The following is a 20,316-nucleotide window of genomic DNA, read 5'->3' on the forward strand; positions in this document are numbered from 1 at the left end:
ACAACAACCGTTATATTAGGGGCATTTGTACAATAACTAAGTTTTACGAGTGTATACATGCAAATATCAATTTTGGAAGGATGCTCATGCAAAATTCGATATTTAGAAGCATATCCATAAAAAAAAATAAGAAAAGAAAGAGCTCAGGAGCGCTGAGGTCATCTGATAATCAGACTGTTGTGATGCACCCCGGTGTCACAGGAAGCGCTGTTCTGCTCATTGCTCTTTTTTCCATTGTTAGCGTGAGAGAGGATCGAACACTCGACCTCAGGATCAACTCTTAAAAGGATACGAGACAAACTGCAACGCAGCCGGATGATGTAAAACTCGATATTTAGGAGGGTATTCATGCGCACAAAAAAAAAACTTTCTTATTTTTTTCCCTGGAAGAGGATTCATTTTAAATAGGTTTTAAATATTTTCAGCATACTAATTCCATCATCTGGCTGTGTCGCAGTTTGTCTCGTATCCTCTTAAGAGTTGATACTGAGGTCGAGGGTTCGATCCCCTCTCGCGCCAACAATGGAAAAATGAGCATTGAGGAGAACAGTGCTTCCTATGATGCCGGGGTGCGTCACAACTGTCTGATTATCAGATGAGCTCAGCGCTCCTGAGTTCTTTCTTTTCTTAGATTTTTTTTTTTATGGATATGCTTCTAAATATCGAATTTTGCATGAGTATCCTTCTAAAATTGGTATTTGTATGTATACTCTCATAAAACTTTGTTATTGTACAAATGCCCCTAATATAACGGTTGTTCTAACGGTGTTAAGAAAAAATATATTTATATTAAATAAAAATAAAATAAAAATTTAAAATTATGCTATTGTTCTTGTCCTCTTCTCCTTCCATCGAGATTGCGATCTATTTGCATGTCTACCCATTAAGGATATTTTAGTCATTTTAATTTAAAATTGTTAATTTTTTTACGTCGTTAGATAGCATGGACATATATGTAAAAACAAAAATAAAAAATAGATAAATAGCAAAACAAATATTTTACTAGGATATACATACAAATATTAATTTAGAAGTACATTCATGTAAAACTCGATATTTAGGAGGGTATTCATGCACACAAAAAAAAAACTTTCTTATTTTTGTCCCTGGAAGAGGATTCGTTTTAAATAGATTTTAGATATTTTCAGCATACAAATTTCATCATCCGGTCGCGGCGTAGTTGGTCACACCTCTTCTTAAATTTCATCCTAAGGTCATCCTGTGGTGCCGGGAGCATCACGATCGTCTGATTGTCGGATGACCTCAGCGCCCTTGAGCTCTTTCTTTTTTGGTCCCTTAGAAGAGGATTCATTTCAAATGGGTTTTAAATATTTTCAGCATACTAATTCCATCATCCGGCTGTGTCGCAGTTTGTCTCGTATCCTTTTAAGAGTTGATCCTGAGGTCGAGTGTTCGATCCTCTCTCGCGCCAACAATGGAAAAAAGAGCAATGAGGAGAACAGCGCTTCCTGTGATGCCGGGGTGCATCACAGCCGTCTGATTATCAGATGACCTCAGCGCTCCTGAGCTGTTTCTTTTCTTAGTTTTTTTTTATGGATATGCTTCTAAATATCGAATTTTGCATGAGCATCCTTCCAAAATTGTTATTTGCATGCATACTCTCGTAAAACTTTGTTATTGTACAAATGCCCCTATATAACGGTTGTTATAACGGTGTTAAAAAAAATTATATTTATGTTAATTAAAAATAAAATAAAAATTTAAAATTATGCTATTGTTCCTATCTTCTTCTCCTACTATCGAGATTGCGATCTATTTGCATATCTATCCATTTAGGATATTTTTGTCATTTTAATTTAAAATTATTAATTTTTTAGAGTCGTTAGATAGCATGGGTATATATGCAATAACAAAAATGACAAAAAGGATAAATAGCAAACCAAGTATTTTACTAGGATATACATACAAATATTACTTTAGAAGAGCATTCATGTAAAACTCGATATTCAGGAGGGTATTCATGCGCACAAAAAAAAAAAACTTTCTTGTTTTTGTCCCTAGAAGAGGATTCGCTTTAAATAGGCTTTAGATATTTTCAGCATACAAATTTCGTCATCCGGTCGCGGCGTAGTTGGTCCCACCTCTTCTTAAAAGTCATCCTAAGGTCGAGTGTTCGATCCTCTCTCACCCCATTAGTGGAAAAAAAGAGCAATGAGGACGACAGCGCATTCAGTGATGCCGGGAGCATCACGACCGTCAGATTATCGGATGACCTCAGCGCCCCTAAGCTCTTTCTTTTTTGGTCCCTTGGAAGAGGATTCGTTTTAAATAGGTTTTAAATATTTTCAGCATACTAATTCCATCATCTGGTTGTGCCGCAGTTTGTCTCGTATCCTCTTAAGAGTTGATCCTGAAGTCGAGTGTTCGATCCTCTCTCGCAACAACAGTGGAAAAAAGAGCAATGAGGAGAATGGCGCTTCCTGTGATGCCGGGGTGCGTCACAACCGTCTGATTATCAGATGACCTCAGCACTCCTGAGCTCTTTCTTTTCTTAGATTTTTTTTTATGGATATGCTTCTAAATATCGAATTTTGCATGAGTATCCTTCTAAAATTGATATGTGCATGGGTACTCTTGTAAAATATTGTTATTGTACAAATGTTGCTAATATAATGGTTGTTCCAACGGTGTTAAGAAAAATTATACTTATATTAATTAAAAATAAAATAAAAATTTAAAATTATGCTTTTATTCCTGTCTTCTTCTTCTGCTATCGAGATTGCGATCTATTTACATGTCTACCCATTAAGGATATTTTAGTCATTTTAATTTAAAATCATTATTTTTTTAGCATCGTTAGATAGCATGGGTATATATGCAAAAACAAAAATAAAAAAAAGGATAAATAGCAAAACAAGTATTATACTAGGATATACATACAAATATTAATTTAGAGGTGTATTCATGTAAAACTCGATACATCGGAGGGTATTCATGCAAAAAAAAAAAAAAAACTTTCTTGCTTTTGTCCTCGAAAGAGGATTCGTTTTAAATAGGTTTTAGATATTTTCAGCATACAAATTTCATCATCCGGTCGCGGTGTAGTTGTTCCCACCTCTTCTTAAAAGTCATCCTAAGGTCGAGTGTTCGATCCTCTCCCACCCTATTAGCGTATAAAAGAGCAATGAGGACGAAGCGCATCCTATGATGCCGGGAGCATCACGACTGTCGGATTATCGGATGACCTCAGCGCACCTGATCTCTTTCTTCTTTGGTCCCTCGGAAGAGGATTCGTCTTAAATTGGTTTTAAATATTTTCAGCATAATAATTCCATCATCTGGCTGTGTCGCAGTTTGTCTCGTATCCTCTTAAGAATTGATCCTAAGGTCGAGTGTTCTATCCTCTCTCGAGCCAACAGTGGAAAAAAGAACAATGAGGAGAACAACGCTTCCTGTCATGCTAGGGTGCATCACAACTGTCTGATTATCAGATGACCTCAGCGCTCCTGAGCTCTTTCTTTTCTTAGATTTTTTTTTATGGATATGCTTCTAAATATCGAATTTTGCATGAGTATCCTTTCAAAATTGATATTTGCATGTATACTCTCATAAAACTTTGTTATTGTACAAATGCCCCTAATATATCGATTGTTCTAATAGTGTTAAAAATTTTTTTATTTATATTAATTAAAAAAAATAAAAATTTAAAATTATGTTATTATTCCTGCCTTCTTCTCCTGCTATCGAGATAGCGATATATTTGCATGTCTACCAATTAAGGATATTTTAGTCATTTTAATTTAAAATAGTTAATTTTTTAGCATCGTTAGATTGCATGGTTATATATACAAAAACAAAAAAAAAATCCAGCATGTTGGTGGTTGGTATTTGATGTTGTAAATTTGGATAAAATTAAGCTCTCCATTTTGGAGCTCGGCTGTCTGCTAGAACGGTTAAGAATGCAAGACATGATGAGTGTTTACAAAACAATTGATGCTACTCTAGCCTAGATTCCTGTATTCTTTTCATTTGTGTATGAGCTGTGTTATACTGCTAGTGAGCAAGTCCCCATGATGATAACACCATAGCAAAGTAGCAGGTGGTGCCATGGTTGTTGTTGCCAGCTTGATATGGAGTCAGTCTTATGAATAATATCCCTAGATTTTATCTGCAAGATTATATGGTTGTAGTTATGCTTGTGATTGTATTAGCCTGATAATAGATTGGTTCGCAGCAGCCTGTTGTTCCAGATGGTTATTAAGGCCCCATTTGGGGGAGTTTTTGGAGGGCCAAAAAGCACTTTCTGGCCTTTCAAAAGCACTTTTAGATAAAATAGAGGTGTTTCGTAAAATTTTTGGAAAGTTGTTTTAGCATTTTTAGAAAGCTAAAATAACTTTTTGGGGGAAGCTCTAAAGTAGAGCTTCTCCAAAAAAGCACTTTTAGGAATTGTCAGAAAGTTGTTATGAGTTGTAATATTTTTTTTTGGATCAAAATATACATAATAAAATAGAATAATTACACAAAATATATTATACGATATCATTATAATATTTATACCTTTATATTGTATTATACTATAAATATAATATTATATTATATCATAATACATTAATATGTTAGATTAAATAATTTAATATTTGTTATATTATTCTACAGTCATCAAGAGCATGAAAAATTAATTTATGTTTATAATTATAATATTTTATATCTTTATTATTGTATTATACTATAAATATAATATTATATTACATTATATCATAATACATTGATATGTTATATTAAATAATTTAATATTATATTACTATATTATAATAATATTATATTATATTACATTAATATTATACTATCATATATTTATGTATTAATACATATTATATTTTATTATGCTTTGTTGCATAATATTATATAATATTTTTTATTGTCATTTGTTATACAAAAAGTACTTTCTTTGTTTGTTTATCAAACATATGTTAAAATTTCATAACACTTTGAAAATGTAGTTATCAAACATCAAGTAGCTTTTTATAAAAATGCTATTTACAAAAGCTCTACTTTCGAAAGCTCTATTGCCAGTAGATTTACTAAACAAGGCCAAACTTGCTTTGAAACTCGACTATTTATTTCATATTTATGTGCCGTCAGAAGGTGCATGTATCAACCAATTGGACTAATGTTTAAACTAGCAACAAGTAGAAAATGCAGCATAGAGCACAATAATAAAGTTGGTGATCTTAACATTCATTTATTCTGATGTGGTGATATGTTTGTCCCTCCTAATTTGTTTTCTCTCATGGGATGACCAAACCAAACGTATCCGAGAACTCTAGATTAAACATTTGAGTAATCAGTACTGTTCTTGATATATTAACAGAAAAAATTGGTTTAAGACCCTATTTGGAAGAGCTTTTAGAGGGTCAAAAAGCACTTTCTGCTAAAAAATGGTATTTGGTAAAAATTTTGGAAAGCTGTTTTAGCTTTTTCGGAAAGCTGAATACAGCTTTTGGGAAGAAGCTCCAATTTGGAGCTTTTTGAAAATGCTGTTTTCAGCTTTGTCGAAAAGCTGTATTTTTGGCAAAAATACCCCTATTTAAAAGCCATTTTTTTTCTTCCAAAATCTTCCATCCTAGTGCCTCTTCCTCTCTCACCCTTCCCTCTCTCCCTCTCCCTCTCTATCTCCTTCTTCTTCTCACGCCGCCGGCCCTGTTTGTTTTTTTTTTGGTAGGCAGCCACCACGCTGGCCACCACCTGTGGCTGCCTCCCAAGCCGCCGATGCGGCTTGTTGCCCCGGCGAGCCGGCACGGACGTCCGGCTCGCTGTTGCGACCCACCACAGCCGTCGGGCGGTGGGAAGCAAAACGAACAAAAAAAAAGAGGAAGGGGAGGAAAGGGCAGCCATGGCCCCCGCCTCCCCGGCAAGCGCTGCGGCCCGCCGTCCCGGCACCCTGCTCCCCCCCTGCGGTCGCCATTGCCCGTCGTCCCAATCCGCTCTCGGGCCCCCTCCTGCGGCTGCCACAGCCCGCCGTCTCGGCCTCCTTCCGGCGTCGCCGGCCTCACGGGAGGAGAAGAAAGGAGAAGAAGGAAAGAGAGGAAGGAGAAGAAGAGAAGAAAAAAGAAAAGAAAAAAAAGAAAATGAACGAAAAAGAAGAAAAGGAAAGAAAAAAAAGAGAAGAGAAAAGGAAAAAAAGAAAAAATAAATAAATAAATAAATAAGATAATAAATAAAATATATTTTAACAAAATAAAATAATAAATAAAAATAAATATTAGTAATTATTTAAACAATTTTATCACCAAGCTAGAAAATTTGTTAGAGAGATAAATTGTCATCAGAAGAGCGAAAAATTAATTTACACTGATAATTATAATATTTTATATATTTATTATTGTATGGTACGATAAATATAATATAAAATATTCCTGATCCATTAAAATCGGAGGAAACAGTTTGTGAAAACTTTATTCAGGAACTATTGTCTCTTGATCCAGCCATATAAAAGTTAGACAACCTAAATACAAACATTTATTTTGGAGAAATACTCACATTTTTTTAGCCAAATACCGGCATTTATTTTGTAAATAATCGAAAAAGAGACCGGGAAAAAGACATGTGTTATGATTAAAAATATATTGTAATTATTAAATTAAATAACCGACAGAGACTGAGAGAAAGAGTGTCATGATTTAAAAAAACTTAAAAATATTATATTTTTTAAAAAAAAAGGGAAGGAAGAGCTCAGAAGCGCAGTTTCGTCGGAATAATCTGACGGTCGTGATGCGCCCTAGCATCACAGGTTGCGCAGTTATCCTCATGGCTCTTTTCTCCTTTATTGGAGGAGGAGAGGCTCGAACTCTCGACCTCAGGATAACTCTCTTAAAGAAGCTATGAGACCAAAGCGCTAGCCAACTGCGCCACCACTCCATGGTGAAACGGCATGCTGAAATCTCCTAAAAGCTATTAAAAACGAATCCTTTTCCAATCGACAAAAAATGATAGAGCTCAGGAGCGCTCATGTCATCCCATAATGAGACTGTCATGATTTGCCCTACCATCACAGAAGGCGCTGCTGTCATCATTGCCCTCTTTTCCACTAATGGGGTGAGAGAGGATCCAACTCAAGACCACAAGATAATCTCTTAAGAAGAGCCGAGATCAACTGCGACACCACAGCATGCTGAAAACGGCATGCTGAAAAAACCAAAAACCTATTTAAAACGAATCCATTTCCAAGGGGCAAAAAACGAAAGATCTCATAACGGCTGATGTCATCCGATAATCAGACGGTCGTGATGCGCCCTAGCATCACAGAATGCGCTGCTGTCCTTGCTGCTCTTTTTTTCCACGGTTGGCGCAAGAGAGGATCGAACACTCAACCTCAGGATCAACTCTTAAGAGAATACGAGACAAACTGCGACACATCCAGATGATGGAATTAGTATGCTGAAACTATTTAAAACTTATTTAAAACGAATCCTCTTCCAAGGGACCAAAAAAGAAAGAGCTCAGGGGCGCTGAGGTCATCCGATAATCAGACGGTCGTGATGCTTCCGGCATCACAAGATGCGCTGTCGTCCTCATTGCTTTTTTTTCCACTGATGGGGTGAGAAAGGATCGAACACTCGACCTTAGGATGACTTTTAAGAAGAGGTGGGACCAACTACGCCGCGACCGGATGATGAAAATTGTATGCTGAAAATATCTAAAACGTATTTAAAACGAAGCCTCTTCTAGGGACAAAAACAAGAAAGTTTTTTTTTTTTTTTTTGCGCACATGAATACCCTCCTAAATATCGAGTTTTACATGAATACTCTTCTAAACTAATATTTGTATGTATATCTTAGTAAAATACTTGTTTTGCTATTTATCTTTTTTTTATTTTTGTTTTTGCATATATACCCATGCTATCTAACGACGCTAAAAAATTAGACAAACTGCGACGCAGCCAGATGATGGAATTAGTACGCTGAAAATATTTAAGACCTATTTAAAACGAATCCTCTTCCAACGGACCGAAAAAGAAAGAGCTCAGGGGCGCTGAGGTCATCCCATATTCAGAAGGTCGTGATGCTCCCGGCATCACAGGATGCCTTGTTGTCCTCATTGCTCTTTTTTTCCGCTAATGGGGTGAGAGAGGATCGAACACTCGACCTTAGGATGACTTTTAAAAAGAGGTGGGAACAACTACGCCGCGACCGGATGATGAAATTTGTATACTGAAAATATCTAAAACCTATTTAAAACCAATCCACTTCTAGGGACAAAAGCAAGAAAGTTTTTTTTTTTTTGTGTGCATGTATACCCTCCGAAATATCGAGTTTTACATGAATACACCGCTAAATTAATATTTGTATGTATATCCTAGTAAAATACTTATTTCGCTATTTATCCTTTTTTTTATTTTTGTTTTTGGATATATACCCATGCTATCTAACGATGCTAAAAAATTAACAATTTTAAATTAAAATGACTAAAATATCCTTAATGGGTAGACATGCAAATAGATCGCAATCTCGATAGCAGAAGAAGAAGACAGGAATAAAAGCATAATTTTAAATTTTTATTTTATTTTTAATTAATATAAGTATAATTTTTCTTAACACCGTTGGAACAACCGTTATATTAGGGACATTTGTACAATAACAATCTTTTACGAGAGTACACATGCACATACCAATTTTAGAAGGATACTCATGCAAAATTCGATATTTAAAATCATATCCATAAAAAAAAATCTAAGAAAAGAAAGAGCTCAGGAGCGCTGAGGTCATCTGATAATCAGACGGTTGTGATGCACCCTGGCATCACAGGAAGCGCCATTCTCCTCATTGCTCTTTTTTCCACTGTTGTTGTGAGAGAGGATTGAACACTCGACCTCAGGATCAACTCTTAAGAGGATACGAGACAAACTGCGACACAACCAGATGATGGAATTAGTATGCTGAAAATATTTAAAACCTATTTAAAACAAATCCGCTTCCAAGGGACCAAAAAAGAAAGAGCTCAGGGGCGCTGAGGTCATCCGATAATCAGACGGTCGTGATGCTCCCGGCATCACTGGATGCGCTGTCGTCCTCATTGCTCTTTTTTCCACTAATGGGGTGAGAGAGGATCGAACACCCGACCTTAGGATGACTTTTAAGAAGAGGTGGGACCAACTACGCCGCGACCGGATGACGAAATTTGTATGATGAAAATATCTAAAATCTATTTAAAACGAATCCTCTTCCAGGGACAAAGACAAGAAAGTTTTTTTTTGTGTGCGCATGAATACCCTCCAGAATATCGAGTTTTACATGAATACTCTTCTAAAGTAATATTTCTATGTATATCCTCGTAAAATACTTGGTTTGCTATTTATCCTTTTTTTTATTTTTGTTTTTGCATATATACCCAGGCTATCTAACGATGCTAAAAAATTAATGATTTTAAATTAAAATGATAAAAATATCCTTAATGGATAGATATGCAAATAGATCGCAATCTCGATAGTAGAAGAAGAAGACAGGAACAGTAGCATAATTTTAAATTTTTATTTTATTTTTAATTAATATAAATATAATTTTTTTTAACACCGTTAAAACAACCGTTATATTAGGAGTATTTGTACAATAACAAAGTTTTACGAGTGTATACATGCAAATATCAATTTTGGAAGGATGCTCATGCAAAATTCGATATTTTGAAGCATATCCATAAAAAAAACTAAGAAAAGAAAGAGCTCAGGAGCGCTGAGGTCATCTAATAATCAGACGGTTGTGATGCACCCCAGCATCACAGGAAGCGTTATTCTCCTCATTGCTCTTTTTTCCATTGTTGGCGCGAGAGACGATCGAACACTCGACCACAGGATCAACTCTTAAAAGGATACGAGACAAACTGCGACACAGCCAGATGATGGAATTAGTATGCTGAAAATATTTAAAACCCATTTGAAATGAATCCTCTTCCAAGGGACCAAAAAAGAAAGAGCTCAGGGACGCTGAGGTCATCCGACAATCAGACAATCATGATGCTCCCGGCACCACAGGATGCGCTGTCGTCCTCACTGCTTTTTTTTCCACTGATGGGGTGAGAGAGAATCGAACACTTGACCTTAGGATGAAATTTAAGAAGAGGTGGGACCAACTACGCCGCGACCGGATGATGAAATTTGTATGCTGAAAATATCTAAAACCTATTTAAAACGAATCTTGTTCCAGGGACAAAAACAAGAATTATTTTTTTTGTGTGCATGAATACCCTCCTAAATATCGAGTTTTACATGAATGCACTTCTAAATTAATATTTGTATGTATATCCTAGTAAAATATTTGTTTTGCTATTTATCTATTTTTTATTTTTGTTTTTGCATATATGCCCATGCTATCTAACGACGCAAAAAAATTAATAATTTTAAATTAAAATGACTAAAATATTCTTAATGGGTAGACATGCAAATAGATCGTAATCTCGATAGAAGGAGAAGAGGACAAGAACAATAGCATAATTTTAAATTTTTATTTTATTTTTAATTAATATAAATATATTTTTTCTTTACACCGTTAAAACAACCGTTATATTAGGGGCATTTGTACAATAACAAAGTTTTATGAGAGTATACATACAAATACCAATTTTAGAAGGATACTCATGCAAAATTCGATATTTAGAAGCATATCCATAAAAAAAAAATCTAAGAAAAGAAAGAACTCAGGAGCGCCCTAGCATCACAGAATGCGCTGCTGTCCTTGCTGCTCTTTTTTTCCACTGTTGGCGCAAGAGAGGATCGAACACTCAACCTCAGGATCAACTCTTAAGAGGATACGAGACAAACTGCGACACATCCAGATGATTACCTTAGGATGACTTTTAAGAAGAGGTGGGACCAACTACGCCGCGACCGGATGATGAAATTTGTATGCTGAAAATATCTAAAACCTATTTAAAACGAAGCCTCTTCCAGGGACAAAAACAAGAAAGTTTTTTTTTGTTTTTTTTTGCGCACATGAATACCCTCCTAAATATCGAGTTTTACATGAATACTCTTCTAAACTAATATTTGTATGTATATCCTAGTAAAATACTAGTTTTGCTATTTATCCTTTTTTTTATTTTTGTTTTTGCATATATACCCATGCTATCTAACGACGCTAAAAAATTAGACTAACTGCGACACAGCCAGATGATGGAATTAGTATGCTGAAAATATTTAAAATCTATTTAAAACGAATCCTCTTCCAACGGACCAAAAAAGAAAGAGCTCAGGGGAGCTGAGGTCATCCGATATTCAAACGGTCGTGATGCACCCGGCATCACAAGATGCGTTGCTGTCCTCATTGCTCTTTTTTCCACTGATGGGGTGAGAGAGGATCGAACACTCGACCTTAGCACGACTTTTAAGAAGAGGGTGGGACCAACTACGCTGCGACCGGATGATGAAATTTGTATGCCGAAACTATCTAAAACCTATTTAAAACAAATCCTCTTCCATGGACAAAAACAAGAAAGTTTTTTTTTTGTGTGTGCATGAATACCCACCTAAATATCGAGTTTTACATGCATACCCTTCTAAATTAATATTTATACATATATCCTAGTAAAATAATTATTTTGCTATTTATCTTTTTTTTGTTTTTGTATATATAACCATGCAATCTAACAATGCTAAAAAATTAACGATTTAAAATTAAAATGACTAAAATATCTTTAATGGGTAGACATGCAAATATATCGCTATCTCGATAGTAGGAGAAGAAGAGAGGAATAATAGCATAATTTTAAATTTTTATTTTTTTAATTAATATAAATAAAAATTTTCTTAACACTGTTAGAACAACTGATATATTAGGGGCATTAGTACAATAATAAAGTTTTATGAGAGTATACATGCAAATATCAATTTTGGAAGGATACAAATTCGATATTTAGAAGCATATCCATAAAAAAAAATCTAGGAAATGAAAGAGCTGAGGAGCGCTGAGGTCATCTGATAATTAGACGGTTGTGATGCACCTCAGCATTACAGGAAGCGTTGTTCTCCTCATTGTTCTTTTTTTTCACTGTTGGCACGAGAGAGGATAGAACACTCGACCTTAGGATCAACTCTTAAGAGGATACGAGACAAACTGCGACACAGCCAGATGATGGAATTATTATGCTGAAAATATTTAAAACCAATTTAAGACGAATACTCTTCCGAGGGACCAAAAAAGAAAGAGGTCAGGGGCGCTGAGGTCATCCGATAATCCGACAGTCGTGATGCTCCCGACATCACAGGATGTGCTTCGTCCTCATTGCCCTTTTTTCCGCTAATGGGGTGAGAGAGGATCGAACACTCGACCTTAGGATGACTTTTAAGAAGAGGTGGGAACAACTACGTCGTGACCGGATGATGAAATTTGTATGCTGAAAATATCTAAGACCTATTCAAAACGAATCCTCTTCCGGGGACAAAAGCAAGAAAGTTTTTTTTTTGTGTGCATGAATACCCTCCGAAATATCGAGTTTTACATGAATACACCTCTAAATTAATATTTGTATGTATATCCTAGTAAAATACTTGTTTTGCTATTTATCCTTTTTTTAATTTTTATTTTTGGATATATACCCATGCTATCTAACGATGCTAAAAAATTAACGATTTTAAATTAAAATGACTAAAATATCCTTAATGGGTAGACATGCAAATAGATCGCAATCTCGATAGCAGAAGAAAAAGACAGGAATAAAAGCATAATTTTAAATTTTTATTTTATTTTTAATTAATATAAATATAATTTTTTTTAACACCGTTGGAACAACTGTTATATTAGGAACATTTGTACAATAACAATGTTTTACGAGAGTACACATGCACATATCAATTTTAAAAGGATACTCATGCAAAATTCGATATTTAGAAGCATATCCATAAAAAAAATCTAAGAAAAGAAAGAGCTTGGAAGCGCTGAGGCCATCTGATAATCAGATGGTTGTGATGCACCCCGGCATCACAGGAAGCGCCATTCTCCTCATTGCTCTTTTTTCCACTGTTGTTGCGAGAGAGGATCGAACACTCGACCTCAGGATCAACTCTTATGAGGATACGAGACAAACTACGACACAACCAGATGATGGAATTAGTATGCTGAAAATATTTAAAACCTATTTAAAACGAATCCTCTCCCAAGGGACCAAAAAAGAAAGAGCTCAGGGGTGCTGAGATCATCCGATTATCAGACGGTCGTGATGCTCCCGGCATCACTGGATGCGCTGTCGTCCTCATTGCTCTTTTTTCCGCTAATGGGGTGAGAGAGGATCGAACACTCGACCTTAGGATGACTTTTAAGAAGAGGTGGGACCAACTACGCCGCGACCGGATGACGAAATTTGTATGCTGAAAATATCTAAAACCTATTTAAAACGAATCCTCTTCCAGGGATAAAAACAAGAAAAAAAAAATTGTGTGCATGAATACCCTCCTGAATATCGAGTTTTACATGAATACTCTTCTAAAGTAATATTTGTATGTATATCCTAGTAAAGTACTTGGTTTGCTATTTATCCTTTTTTTTATTTTTGTTTTTGCATATATACCCATGCTATCTAACGATGCTAAAAAATTAATGATTTTAAATTAAAATGACAAAAATATCCTTAATGGATAGATATGCAAATAGATCGTAATCTCGATAGTAGGAGAAGAAGACAGAAACAATAGCATAATTTTAAATTTTTATTTTATTTTTAATTAATATAAATATAATTTTGTTAACACCGTTACAACAACCGTTATATTAGGGGCATTTGTACAATAACTAAGTTTTACGAGTGTATATATGCAAATATCAATTTTGGAAGGATGCTCATGCAAAATTCGATATTTAGAAGCATATCCATAAAAAAAAATAAGAAAAGAAAGAGCTCAGGAGCGCTGAGGTCATCTGATAATCAGACTGTTGTGATGCACCCCGGTGTCACAGGAAGCGCTGTTCTGCTCATTGCTCTTTTTTCCATTGTTAGCGTGAGAGAGGATCGAACACTCGACCTCAGGATCAACTCTTAAAAGGATACGAGACAAACTGCAACGCAGCCGGATGATGTAAAACTCGATATTTAGGAGGGTATTCATGCGCACAAAAAAAAAACTTTCTTATTTTTTTCCCTGGAAGAGGATTCATTTTAAATAGGTTTTAAATATTTTCAGCATACTAATTCCATCATCTGGCTGTGTCGCAGTTTGTCTCGTATCCTCTTAAGAGTTGATACTGAGGTCGAGGGTTCGATCCCCTCTCGCGCCAACAATGGAAAAATGAGCATTGAGGAGAACAGTGCTTCCTATGATGCCGGGGTGCGTCACAACTGTCTGATTATCAGATGAGCTCAGCGCTCCTGAGTTCTTTCTTTTCTTAGATTTTTTTTTTTATGGATATGCTTCTAAATATCGAATTTTGCATGAGTATCCTTTTAAAATTGGTATTTGTATGTATACTCTCATAAAACTTTGTTATTGTACAAATGCCCCTAATATAACGGTTGTTCTAACGGTGTTAAGAAAAAATATATTTATATTAAATAAAAATAAAATAAAAATTTAAAATTATGCTATTGTTCTTGTCCTCTTCTCCTTCCATCGAGATTGCGATCTATTTGCATGTCTACCCATTAAGGATATTTTAGTCATTTTAATTTAAAATTGTTAATTTTTTTACGTCGTTAGATAGCATGGACATATATGTAAAAACAAAAATAAAAAATAGATAAATAGCAAAACAAATATTTTACTAGGATATACATACAAATATTAATTTAGAAGTGCATTCATGTAAAACTCGATATTTAGGAGGGTATTCATGCACACAAAAAAAAAACTTTCTTATTTTTGTCCCTGGAAGAGGATTCGTTTTAAATAGATTTTAGATATTTTCAGCATACAAATTTCATCATCCGGTCGCGGCGTAGTTGGTCACACCTCTTCTTAAATTTCATCCTAAGGTCATCCTGTGGTGCCGGGAGCATCACGATCGTCTGATTGTCGGATGACCTCAGCGCCCTTGAGCTCTTTCTTTTTTGGTCCCTTAGAAGAGGATTCATTTCAAATGGGTTTTAAATATTTTCAGCATACTAATTCCATCATCCGGCTGTGTCGCAGTTTGTCTCGTATCCTTTTAAGAGTTGATCCTGAGGTCGAGTGTTCGATCCTCTCTCGCGCCAACAATGAAAAAAAGAGCAATGAGGAGAACAGCGCTTCCTGTGATGCCGGGGTGCATCACAGCCGTCTGATTATCAGATGACCTCAGCGCTCCTGAGCTCTTTCTTTTCTTAGTTTTTTTTTATGGATATGCTTCTAAATATCGAATTTTGCATGAGCATCCTTCCAAAATTGTTATTTGCATGCATACTCTCGTAAAACTTTGTTATTGTACAAATGCCCCTATATAACGGTTGTTATAACGGTGTTAAAAAAAATTATATTTATGTTAATTAAAAATAAAATAAAAATTTAAAATTATGCTATTGTTCCTATCTTCTTCTCCTACTATCGAGATTGCGATCTATTTGCATATCTATCCATTTAGGATATTTTTGTCATTTTAATTTAAAATTATTAATTTTTTAGAGTCGTTAGATAGCATGGGTATATATGCAATAACAAAAATGACAAAAAGGATAAATAGCAAACCAAGTATTTTACTAGGATATACATACAAATATTACTTTAGAAGAGCATTCATGTAAAACTCGATATTCAGGAGGGTATTCATGCGCACAAAAAAAAAAAAACTTTCTTGTTTTTGTCCCTAGAAGAGGATTCGCTTTAAATAGGCTTTAGATATTTTCAGCATACAAATTTCGTCATCCGGTCGCGGCGTAGTTGGTCCCACCTCTTCTTAAAAGTCATCCTAAGGTCGAGTGTTCGATCCTCTCTCACCCCATTAGTGGAAAAAAAGAGCAATGAGGACGACAGCGCATTCAGTGATGCCAGGAGCATCACGACCGTCAGATTATCGGATGACCTCAGCGCCCCTAAGCTCTTTCTTTTTTGGTCCCTTGGAAGAGGATTCGTTTTAAATAGGTTTTAAATATTTTCAGCATACTAATTCCATCATCTGGTTGTGCCGCAGTTTGTCTCGTATCCTCTTAAGAGTTGATCCTGAAGTCGAGTGTTCGATCCTCTCTCGCAACAACAGTGGAAAAAAGAGCAATGAGGAGAATGGCGCTTCCTGTGATGCCGGGGTGCATCACAACCGTCTGATTATCAGATGACCTCAGCACTCCTGAGCTCTTTCTTTTCTTAGATTTTTTTTATGGATATGCTTCTAAATATCGAATTTTGCATGAGTATCCTTCTAAAATTGATATGTGCATGGGTACTCTTGTAAAATATTGTTATTGTACAAATGTTGCTAATATAATGGTTGTTCCAACGGTGTTAAGAAAAATTATACTTATATTAATTAAAAATAAAATAAAAATTTAAAATTATGCTTTTATTCCTGTCTTCTTCTTCTGCTATCGAGATTGCGATCTATTTGCATGTCTACCCATTAAGGATATTTTAGTCATTTTAATTTAAAATCGTTATTTTTTTAGCATCGTTAGATAGCATGGGTATATATCCAAAAACAAAAATAAAAAAAAGGATAAATAGCAAAACAAGTATTATACTAGGATATACATACAAATATTAATTTAGAGGTGTATTCATGTAAAACTCGATATATCGGAGGGTATTCATGCACAAAAAAAAAAAAAACTTTCTTGCTTTTGTCCTCGAAAGAGGATTCGTTTTAAATAGGTTTTAGATATTTTCAGCATACAAATTTCATCATCCGGTCGCGGTGTAGTTGTTCCCACCTCTTCTTAAAAGTCATCCTAAGGTCGAGTGTTCAATCCTCTCCCACCCTATTAGCGTATAAAAGAGCAATGAGGACGAAGCGCATCCTATGATGCCGGGAGCATCACGACTGTCGGATTATCGGATGACCTCAGCGCACCTGATCTCTTTCTTTTTTGGTCCCTCGGAAGAGGATTCGTCTTAAATTGGTTTTAAATATTTTCAGCATAATAATTCCATCATCTGGCTGTGTCGCAGTTTGTCTCGTATCCTCTTAAGAATTGATCCTAAGGTCGAGTGTTCTATCCTCTCTCGAGCCAACAGTGGAAAAAAGAACAATGAGGAGAACAACGCTTCCTGTCATGCTAGGGTGCATCACAACTGTCTGATTATCAGATGACCTCAGCGCTCCTGAGCTCTTTCTTTTCTTAGATTTTTTTTTATGGATATGCTTCTAAATATCGAATTTTGCATGAGTATCCTTTCAAAATTGATATTTGCATGTATACTCTCATAAAACTTTGTTATTGTACAAATGCCCCTAATATATCGATTGTTCTAATAGTGTTAAAAAAAATTTTATTTATATTAATTAAAAAAATAAAAATTTAAAATTATGCTATTATTCCTGCCTTCTTCTCCTGCTATCGAGATAGCGATATACTTGCATGTCTACCAATTAAGGATATTTTAGTCATTTTAATTTAAAATAGTTAATTTTTTAGCATCGTTAGATTGCATGGTTATATATACAAAAACAAAAAAAAAAAAATCCAGTATGTTGGTGGTTGGTATTTGATGTTGTAAATTTGGATAAAATTAAGCTCTCCATTTTGGAGCTCGGCTGTCTGCTAGAACGGTTAAGAATGCAAGACATGATGAGTGTTTACAAAACAATTGATGCTACTCTAGCCTAGATTCCTGTATTCTTTTCATTTGTGTATGAGCTGTGTTATACTGCTAGTGTGCAAGTCCCCATGATGATAACACCATAGCAAAGTAGTAGGTGGTGCCATGATTGTTGTTGCCAACTTGATATGGAGTCAGTCTTATGAATAATATCCCTAGATTTTATCTGCAAGATTATATGGTTGTAGTTATGCTTGTGGTTGAATTAGCCTGATAATAGATTGGTTCGCAGCAGCCTGTTGTTCCAGATGGTTATTAAGGCCCCATTTGGGGGAGTTTTTGGAGGGCCAAAAAGCACTTTCTGGCCTTTCAAAAGCACTTTTAGATAAAATAGAGGTGTTTCGTAAAATTTTTGGAAAGTTGTTTTAGCATTTTTAGAAAGCTAAAATATCTTTTTGGGGGAAGCTCTAAAGTAGAGCTTCTCCAAAAAAGTACTTTTAGGAATTGTCAGAAAGTTGTTATGAGTTGTAATATTTTTTTTTGGGATCAAAATATACATAATAAAATAGAATAATTACACAAAATATATTATACGATATCATTATAATATTTATACCTTTATATTGTATTATACTATAAATATAATATAATATTATATCATAATACATTAATATGTTAGATTAAATAATTTAATATTTGTTATATTATTCTACAGTCATCAAGAGCATGAAAAATTAATTTATGTTTATAATTATAATATTTTATATCTTTATTATTGTATTATACTATAAATATAATATTATATTACATTATGTCATAATACATTGATATGGTATATTAAATAATTTAATATTATATTACTATATTATAATAATATTATATTATATTACATTAATATTATACTATCATATATTTATGTATTAATACATATTATATTTTATTATGCTTTGTTGCATAATATTATATAATATTTTTTATTGTCATTTTGTTATACAAAAAGTACTTTCTTTGTTTGTTTATCAAACATATGTTAAAATTTCATAACACTTTGAAAATGTAGTTATCAAACATCAAGTAGCTTTTTATAAAAATGCTATTTACAAAAGCTCTACTTTCGAAAGCTCTATTGCCAGTAGATTTACTAAACAAGGCCAAACTTGCTTTGAAACTCGACTATTTATTTCATATTTATGTGCCGTCAGAAGGTGCATGTATCAACCAATTGGACTAATGTTTAAACTAGCAACAAGTAGAAAATGCAGCATAGAGCACAATAATAAAGTTGGTGATCTTAACATTCATTTATTCTGATGTGGTGATATGTTTGTCCCTCCTAATTTGTTTTCTCTCATGGGATGACCAAACCAAACGTATCCGAGAACTCTAGATTAAACATTTGAGTAATCAGTACTGTTCTTGATATATTAACAGAAAAAATTGGTTTAAGACCCTGTTTGGAAGAGCTTTTGGAGGGTCAAAAAGCACTTTCTGCTAAAAAATGGTGTTTGGTAAAAATTTCGGAAAGCTGTTTTAGCTTTTTCGGAAAGCTGAATACAGCTTTTGGGAAGAAGCTCCAATTTGGAGCTTTTTGAAAATGCTATTTTCAGCTTTGTCGAAAAGCTGTATTTTTGGCAAAAATACCCCTATTTAAAAGCCATTTTTTTCTTCCAAAATCTTCCATCCTAGTGCCTCTTCCTCTCTCACCCTTCCCTCTCTCTCTCCCTCTCTATCTCCTTCTTCTTCTCACGCCGCCGGCCCTGTTTGTTTTTTTTTTGGTAGGCAGCCACCACACTGGCCACCACCTATGGCTGCCTCCCAAGCCGCCGATGCGGCTTGTTGCCCCGGCGAGCCGGCACGGACGTCCGGCTCGCTGTTGCGACCCACCACAGCCATCGGGCGGTGGGAAGCAAAACGAACAAAAAAAAGAGGAAGGGAAGGAAAGGACAGCCATGGCCCCCGCCTCCCCGGCACGCGCTGCGGCCCGCCGTCCCGGCACCCTGCTCCCCCCTGCGGTCGCCATTGCCCGTCGTCCCAATCCGCTCTCGAGCCCCCTCCTGCGGCTGCCACAGCCCGCCGTCTCGGCCTCCTTCCGGCGTCGCCGGCCTCACGGGAGGAGAAGAAAGGAGAAGAAGGAAAGAGAGGAAGGAGAAGAAGAGAAGAAAAAAGAAAAGAAAAAAAAGAAAATGAACGAAAAAGAAGAAAAGGAAAGAAAAAAAAGAGAAGAGAAAAGGAAAAAAAAAAGAAAAAATAAATAAATAAATAAATAAGATAATAAATAAAATATATTTTAACAAAATAAAATAATAAATAAAAATAAATATTAGTAATTATTTAAACAATTTTATCACCAAGCTAGAAAATTTGTTAGAGAGATAAATTGTCATCAGAAGAGTGAAAAATTAATTTACACTGATAATTATAATATTTTATATATTTATTATTGTATTATACGATAAATATAATATAAAATATTCCTGATCCATTAAAATCAGAGGAAACAGTTTGTGAAAACTTTATTCAGGAACTATTGTCTCTTGATCCAGCCATATAAAAGTTAGACAACCTAAATACAAACATTTATTTTGGACAAATACTCACATTTTTTTAGCCAAATACCGGCATTTATTTTGTAAATAATCGAAAAAGAGACCTGTGGAGTGATTGATTAAAACCCTATTTGATTTTGATGAGCTCAAAGCATTTGAGTATATTT

General features: G+C 34.9%; 20 non-coding genes across 20 annotated transcripts; 9 read left to right on the top strand and 11 right to left on the bottom strand.

The window, feature by feature from the left end:
• Positions 1 to 139: 139 nt before the first annotated feature.
• On the bottom strand, positions 140 to 225 carry LOC120112640. The gene has a single exon (XR_005514214.1). It is a non-coding gene; the product is annotated as a small nucleolar RNA snoR114 (small nucleolar RNA).
• Positions 226 to 532: 307 nt separating this feature from the next.
• On the top strand, positions 533 to 618 carry LOC113461689. The gene has a single exon (XR_003383980.1). It is a non-coding gene; the product is annotated as a small nucleolar RNA snoR114 (small nucleolar RNA).
• An 827-nt stretch (positions 619 to 1,445) lies between these two features.
• Positions 1,446 to 1,531, top strand: LOC120112627. The gene has a single exon (XR_005514200.1). It is a non-coding gene; the product is annotated as a small nucleolar RNA snoR114 (small nucleolar RNA).
• A 636-nt stretch (positions 1,532 to 2,167) lies between these two features.
• On the top strand, positions 2,168 to 2,252 carry LOC113461691. The gene has a single exon (XR_003383982.1). It is a non-coding gene; the product is annotated as a small nucleolar RNA snoR114 (small nucleolar RNA).
• Positions 2,253 to 2,417: 165 nt separating this feature from the next.
• LOC113461680 lies at positions 2,418 to 2,503 on the top strand. The gene has a single exon (XR_003383971.2). It is a non-coding gene; the product is annotated as a small nucleolar RNA snoR114 (small nucleolar RNA).
• Positions 2,504 to 3,389: 886 nt separating this feature from the next.
• Positions 3,390 to 3,475, top strand: LOC120112664. The gene has a single exon (XR_005514239.1). It is a non-coding gene; the product is annotated as a small nucleolar RNA snoR114 (small nucleolar RNA).
• Positions 3,476 to 6,689: 3,214 nt separating this feature from the next.
• Positions 6,690 to 6,775, bottom strand: LOC113461194. The gene has a single exon (XR_003383302.2). It is a non-coding gene; the product is annotated as a small nucleolar RNA snoR114 (small nucleolar RNA).
• Positions 6,776 to 6,953: 178 nt separating this feature from the next.
• LOC120112633 lies at positions 6,954 to 7,039 on the bottom strand. Its single transcript, XR_005514207.1, has one exon. It is a non-coding gene; the product is annotated as a small nucleolar RNA snoR114 (small nucleolar RNA).
• A 417-nt stretch (positions 7,040 to 7,456) lies between these two features.
• On the bottom strand, positions 7,457 to 7,541 carry LOC113461190. Its single transcript, XR_003383298.1, has one exon. It is a non-coding gene; the product is annotated as a small nucleolar RNA snoR114 (small nucleolar RNA).
• Positions 7,542 to 8,704: 1,163 nt separating this feature from the next.
• On the bottom strand, positions 8,705 to 8,790 carry LOC120112614. The gene has a single exon (XR_005514187.1). It is a non-coding gene; the product is annotated as a small nucleolar RNA snoR114 (small nucleolar RNA).
• A 165-nt stretch (positions 8,791 to 8,955) lies between these two features.
• LOC120112644 lies at positions 8,956 to 9,040 on the bottom strand. Its single transcript, XR_005514219.1, has one exon. It is a non-coding gene; the product is annotated as a small nucleolar RNA snoR114 (small nucleolar RNA).
• A 634-nt stretch (positions 9,041 to 9,674) lies between these two features.
• LOC120112613 lies at positions 9,675 to 9,760 on the bottom strand. The gene has a single exon (XR_005514186.1). It is a non-coding gene; the product is annotated as a small nucleolar RNA snoR114 (small nucleolar RNA).
• Positions 9,761 to 11,195: 1,435 nt separating this feature from the next.
• LOC113461690 lies at positions 11,196 to 11,280 on the bottom strand. The gene has a single exon (XR_003383981.1). It is a non-coding gene; the product is annotated as a small nucleolar RNA snoR114 (small nucleolar RNA).
• Positions 11,281 to 12,871: 1,591 nt separating this feature from the next.
• Positions 12,872 to 12,957, bottom strand: LOC113461693. Its single transcript, XR_003383984.1, has one exon. It is a non-coding gene; the product is annotated as a small nucleolar RNA snoR114 (small nucleolar RNA).
• Positions 12,958 to 13,122: 165 nt separating this feature from the next.
• Positions 13,123 to 13,207, bottom strand: LOC113461695. The gene has a single exon (XR_003383986.1). It is a non-coding gene; the product is annotated as a small nucleolar RNA snoR114 (small nucleolar RNA).
• A 630-nt stretch (positions 13,208 to 13,837) lies between these two features.
• Positions 13,838 to 13,923, bottom strand: LOC113461694. Its single transcript, XR_003383985.1, has one exon. It is a non-coding gene; the product is annotated as a small nucleolar RNA snoR114 (small nucleolar RNA).
• Positions 13,924 to 14,230: 307 nt separating this feature from the next.
• LOC120112655 lies at positions 14,231 to 14,316 on the top strand. Its single transcript, XR_005514230.1, has one exon. It is a non-coding gene; the product is annotated as a small nucleolar RNA snoR114 (small nucleolar RNA).
• Positions 14,317 to 15,143: 827 nt separating this feature from the next.
• LOC113461692 lies at positions 15,144 to 15,229 on the top strand. The gene has a single exon (XR_003383983.1). It is a non-coding gene; the product is annotated as a small nucleolar RNA snoR114 (small nucleolar RNA).
• Positions 15,230 to 16,116: 887 nt separating this feature from the next.
• Positions 16,117 to 16,202, top strand: LOC113461193. The gene has a single exon (XR_003383301.1). It is a non-coding gene; the product is annotated as a small nucleolar RNA snoR114 (small nucleolar RNA).
• An 885-nt stretch (positions 16,203 to 17,087) lies between these two features.
• Positions 17,088 to 17,173, top strand: LOC113461189. The gene has a single exon (XR_003383297.1). It is a non-coding gene; the product is annotated as a small nucleolar RNA snoR114 (small nucleolar RNA).
• The last annotated feature ends 3,143 nt before the right edge of the window (positions 17,174 to 20,316 follow it).

The sequence above is a fragment of the Phoenix dactylifera genome, chromosome 11, assembly GCF_009389715.1.
Source record: "Phoenix dactylifera cultivar Barhee BC4 chromosome 11, palm_55x_up_171113_PBpolish2nd_filt_p, whole genome shotgun sequence".
Classification (NCBI taxonomy): domain Eukaryota; kingdom Viridiplantae; phylum Streptophyta; class Magnoliopsida; order Arecales; family Arecaceae; genus Phoenix; species Phoenix dactylifera.